Below are 6,000 nucleotides of genomic sequence, written 5' to 3' on the forward strand. Positions count from 1 at the left end.
GAGCCCTGTGTGGGACAGTGTGGCTCAGTGGAAAGAGCACGGGCTTTGGAGTCAATCAATCAATCAATCGTATTTATTGAGCGCTTACTATATGCAGAGCACTGGACTAAGCGCTTGGGAAGTACAAGTTGGCATTATTTGAGAAACCGGCTCTGTTAGCTAACAGGAGAACTCAGCCAAACGTGTGTGGAAGATGCCTGCATATTTTGTACATATGTACAATATGTTTGTACATATTTATTACTCTTTATTTTACTTGTACATATCTATTCTATTTATTTTATTTTGTTAGTATGTTTGGTTTTGTTGTCTGTCTCCCCCTTTTAGACTGTGAGCCCGCTGTTGCCAACTTGTACTTCCCAAGCACTTAGTACAGTGGGACTGTATATGTTGCCAACTTGTACTTCCCAAGCACTTAGTACAGTGCTCTGCACACAGTAAGCGCTCAAGAAATACAATTGATTGATTGATTGATTATTTTAAAGTTGTTTCCGTTGGGGAGGGAGAAAGAGTTTTGACTAATCCTTCTTTCACACTCCACCGCTTTAGGCAGGAAGTTTGGGATAAGGCAGGGCAACCACGCAGTCCTAGCATTCCCTGCCTTTCCTGGGATAAGCGGTGCGGGGATATGGTCAAAAGAAAAAGAGGCAAGAAGCCTTTTAGTGTTGCCTAGTGGGAAGAGGACAGGCTTGGGAGCCGGAGGACCTGAGTTCTAAACTCCGTTCTGCCACTTACCTGCTGTGGGACCTACAGCGAGTGACAACTTCTCCTCCCCTGTGAAATGGGGATAAAATCTATCGTCTGCCTCCCTCTTACGACCGTGAGCCCCGTGTGGGACAGCGTGGAGTCAATCAATCGTCGTGGAGTCAATCAATCGTGGAGTCAATCAATCGTATCGTGGAGTCAATCAATCAGCTTTGGAGTCAATCAATCGTATTTATTGAGCGCTTACTGTGTGCAGAGCACTGGACTAAGCTCTGTACTGTCTCTATATGTTGCCAACTTGGACTTCCCAAGCGCTTAGTCCAGTGCTCTGCACACAGTAAGCGCTCAATAAATAAGATTGATGATGATGATACTAAGCGCTTGGGAAGTCCAAGTCGGCAACATCTAGAGACGGTCCCTACCCAACAGCGGGCTCACGGGCTAGAAGGGGGAGTCAGAGGTCATGGGTTTGAATCCCGGCTCTGCCAAGTGTCAGCCGTGTGACTTTGGGTAAGTCACTTCTCGGGGCCTCGGTTCCCTCATCTGTAAAATGGGGATTGACTGCCAGTCCCCTGTGGGACAACCTGATCCCCTGGTAACCTCCCCAGCGCTTAGAACAGTGCTTTGCACATAGTAAGCGCTTAATAAATGCCATCATCATTATAATTATTACTATGACCTTTTTTACGATAATAATGTTATCCATAATGTTATCCTCCAGGCGGCCTTCCCAGACTGAGCCCCTTCCTTCCTCTCCCCCTCGTCCCCCTCTCCATCCCCCCCATCTTACCTCCTTCCCTTCCCCACAGCACCTGTATATATGTATATATGTTTGTACAGATTTATTACTCTATTTATTAATTTTACTTGTACATATCTATTCTATTTCTTTTATTTTGTTAGCATGTTTGGTTTTGTTCTCTGTCTCCCCCTTTTAGACGGTGAGCCCACTGTTGGGTAGGGACTGTCTCCAGATGTTGCCAACTTGTACTTCCCAAGCGCTTAGTACAGTGCTCTGCACATAGTAAGCGCTCAATAAATACGATTGATGATGATGATAATGTTGGTATTTGTTAAGCACTTACTATGTGCAAAGCACTGTTCTAAGCGATGGGGGAGATACAAGGGAATCAGGCTGTCCCACGAGGGGCTCACAGTCTTCATCCCCATTTTCCAGATGAGGGAACGGAGGCCCAGAGAAGTGAAGTGACTTGTCCAAAGTCACACAGCTGACAAGTGGCAGAGCCGGGATTTGAACCCACGGCTTCCGACTCCAAAGCCCGGGCTCTTTCCACTGAGCCTGATTTTTTATTTTATATCTCGACCTCAGCGCTTAGAACAGCGTTTGGCGCAGGAAGGGGGGGCTTAATACCACTGTTACTCGGGGACGCCCTCGCCGTCCTGGATCCGGGCTCCAATCTGTTTAGTGGTACAAAGGACAAACTGTGTAATAATTTGCGGCTTCTGTTGCAATTCTTGGTGGACTTTGTCTTTTGGCTTGGCTTTTCCCTCGGCTTTCGCAACGAAAGTTGGAAAAGACCTTCCCAAACCAATCCCAAGCCAATCCGGGTATTGAACGGCTTCCAACTGAGTGAGGGCACAATCAATCAATCAATCAATCAATCGTATTTATTGAGCGCTTACTATGTGCAGAGCACTGTACTAAGCGCTTGGGAAGTACAAATTGGCAACACATAGAGACAGTCCCTACCCAACAGTGGGCTCACAGTCTAAAAGGGGGCTCACAGTCTAAAAAACTGGCACAGCGACCTAAGCTCCTGCCGAGGCCTCAGAGCTCTTCTGCCCCGTGACTTTCTCCAGGCCCTGGGAGCCAGAAGGACCTGGGTTCAAATCCCGCCTCCGCCCCTTGTCTGCTGGGTGACCTTGGACAAGTCACTTCACTTCTCTGTGGGCCTCGGTCACCTCATCTGGACAATGGGGATTGAGACCGTGAGCCCCGCATGGGACAAGGGACTGCATCAATCAATCAATCGTATTTATCGAGCGCTTACTGTGTGCAGAGCACTGTACTAAGTGCTTGGGAAGTACAAGTTGGCAACATCATCATCAATCGTATTTATTGAGCGCTTACTATGTGCAGAGCACTGTACTAAGCGCTTGGGAAGTACAAGTTGGCAACATATAGAGACGGTCCCTACCCAACAGTGGGCTCACAGTCTAAAAGTCCAACCCAATTTGCTTGAATCCACCCCAGCGCTTAGTACAGTGATGGGCACATAGTAAGCGCTTAATGAATACCACAATCATCATTATTAATAACCATCTCTTTGGCTAAAATGGCTGCTAGAGAGGGAGGGTGGCTCAGTGGAAAGAGCTTGGGCTTTGGAGTCAGAGGTCGTGGGTTCAAATCCTGACTCCGCCACTTGTCAGCTGTGTGACTTCGGGCAAGTCACTTAACTTCTCTGGGCCTCGGTCACCTCATCTGGACAATGGGGATTGAGACCGTGAGCCCCACGTGGGACAAGGGACTGCGCCCAACCCGATTTGCTTGAATCCACCCCAGCGCTTAGTAGAGTGCCCGGCACATAGTAAGTGCTTAATGAATACTGCAATCATCCCGTGGCTCAGTGGAAAGAGCGCGGGCTTGGGAGGCAGAGGTCATGGGTTCGAATCCCACCTCCCCCACGTCTGCTGTGTGACCTTGGGCAAGTCACTTCACTTCTCTGTGCCTCAGTTCCCTCATCTGTAAAATGGGGATGAAGACTGTGAGCCCCACACGGGACAACCTCATCTCCTTGTGTTCCCCCCAGCGCTTAGAACAGTGCTTTGCACATAGTAAGCGCTTAACAAATACCAACATTATTAATAACCATCTCTTCGGCTAAAATGGCTGTTAGAGAAGGAGCGTGGCTCAGTGGAAAGAGCTCGGGCTTTGGAGTCAGAGGTCGTGGGTTCAAATCCTGGCTCTGCCACTTGTCAGCTGCGTGACTTTGGGCAAGTCACTTCACTTCTCTGTGCCTCAGTTCCCTCATCTGGAAAATGGGGATTAAGGCTGTGAGCCCCATGTGGGATAACCTGATCACCCTGTAACCTCCCCAGTGCTTAGAACAGTGCTTTGCACGTAGTAAGCGCTTAATAAATGCCATCATTATTATTAAAATGGCAAGACAATTTTTGGTGGACGGTAGGACTTACCTTTCTCCTCTTCACCACGGCTATCTGAGCGGTGCTTAGTTGTTTCCACGGACAAAGTAGGAGATTCCCTTTCCATAAACCCTCTCCAGGACGGCGTCGGCGGGGTCCACGGTCTTCCGATGGAAGGGCAGTACCATTCATTCATTCAATCGTATTTATTGAGCGCTTACTGTGTGCAGAGAGCACTGTAGTACCACCACAGGACTCTCCATCAATTTCACCTGCTGAGGCCCTTGCTTCCTTTCTTATGAGTTTTCCTTCATACCTTTCCCTCTAGGATTCTTCTACCGTTTCATATCTGGAACTTTTGACTTTTCAAGATGGAAAAGATCATTCTGCCCACAGAAAGTGCTTAATAAATACCACTGATTGAAAAGGACAGCTTGGGAGAGGACTAGAGTTGATAGACACATTTCCTGCTCCCAAGCTAACAGTCTAATCATCATCAATCATATTTATTGAGCGCTTACTATGTGCAGAGCAATGGTACGGTGGCCTAAGTAACTCATTATGTCACAGTGCCTGGGATCCTTTTGGACTGTAAGTTCGTTGTGGGCAGGGAATGTGTTTTTACTGCTGTATTACGCTTCCCCCAAGCGCTTAGCAAAGTGCTCGGCACACAGTAGGTGCTTAATAATTATAAATAAATAAAATAGAGAAGCAGCGTGGCTCAGTGGAAAGAGCATGGGTTTTGGAGTCAGAGGTCATGGGTTCAAATCCCAGCTCTGCCAATTGTCAGCTGTGTGACTTTGGGCAAGTCGCTTAACTTCTCCGTGCCTCAGTTACCTCATCTGTAAAATGGGAATTAAGACTGTGAGCCCCCTGTGGGACAACCCGATCACCTTGTAACCTTCCCAGTGCTTAGAACAGTGCTTTGCACATAGTGCTTAATAAATGCAATCATTATTATTATTAGCAAAGTGCTCGGCACACAGTAAGTGCTTAATAATTATAAATAAATAAAATAGAGAAGCAGCGTGGCTCAGTGGAAAGAGCATGGGCTTTGGAGTCAGAAGTCCTGGGTTCTAATCCCGGCTCCGGCAATTGTCAGCTGTGTGACTTTGGGCAAGTCACTTCACTTCTCTGTGCCTTAGTTTCCTCATCTGTAAAATGGGGATTAAGACTGTGAGACCCCTGTGGGACAACCTGATCACTCTGTAACCTCCCCAATGCTTAGAACAGTGCTTTGCGCATAGTAAGAGCTTAATAAATGCCATTATTTTTATTATGACTGAAGACCAGAAAGCTCCATTGCTTTAGGAGAACGTAAACTAGGAAAATGCTGAAATTTAGCCAAAGCCACAGGTTTCCTGCTGCTCTTCTATAAATATCCTTGAGTCATCACAGTGCGTTAGTATTGCTATCCCCTAACCATCCTTAATACTTAATGAACGACTCCTACTACTAGGAATGGGTATTGAGAGATTCCATATTCCACCATTCATTTCCCACAGATCCAAAGTATTTTGGGGAATTTTACCATCATTCGGATGATCTTCACTCACATTGGCCAGACAGACTGTTGTTGGAACAATTAGCTCTCAGAAGGGATAGTAAATTGGATTGACAGGTGAAACTTTGGAATGGTTTCCGTTTTTTTAACCAGTGGAAATGGGCAGCGTCCATGAAAATGTTGAGATGAACGATGACTTGATTTTTCTTTTTCCCATGTTTACATTTTGGACCCTAAACGCCTTGAACAACAAGTCTGGATTATTTATTTTTAGAACCCTTTGGCTGAAATTTGTGCTTTGCCCCTGTATGATGTGATTGAAGTGGAGTTTAGGTTTTTTATTTTTGTATTCCCCGTTTTGTGTTTTATATGAGTTGAATTGACAAGGCTGGATTATTCATTTTTAGAGCCTTTTGGTTATGACTTTGTCTCTGAAGGATGTGGTTGAAGGTCTTTTGGGTTTGAGCTGTAACCATGGATAAGTTTCATCAAATATAGCATCCTTTTCAAATACAAAGGACAGTTGCCTCTCCCTAATAAGTATGGCATAATAAAACACTGATATATTATTCTCTTAAAGGCCACATAATTTAGGGGACAAACACTGAAGGAAATTATTTCAAAGAGAGGTAGTTGAAGGAGAGACTTCTTATCCACTGCATTCAAGTGGCAAAGATTGTGGTTGC

The sequence above is a fragment of the Tachyglossus aculeatus genome, chromosome 4 (assembly GCF_015852505.1).
Source record: "Tachyglossus aculeatus isolate mTacAcu1 chromosome 4, mTacAcu1.pri, whole genome shotgun sequence".
NCBI classification, from domain to species: Eukaryota; Metazoa; Chordata; class Mammalia; order Monotremata; family Tachyglossidae; genus Tachyglossus; species Tachyglossus aculeatus.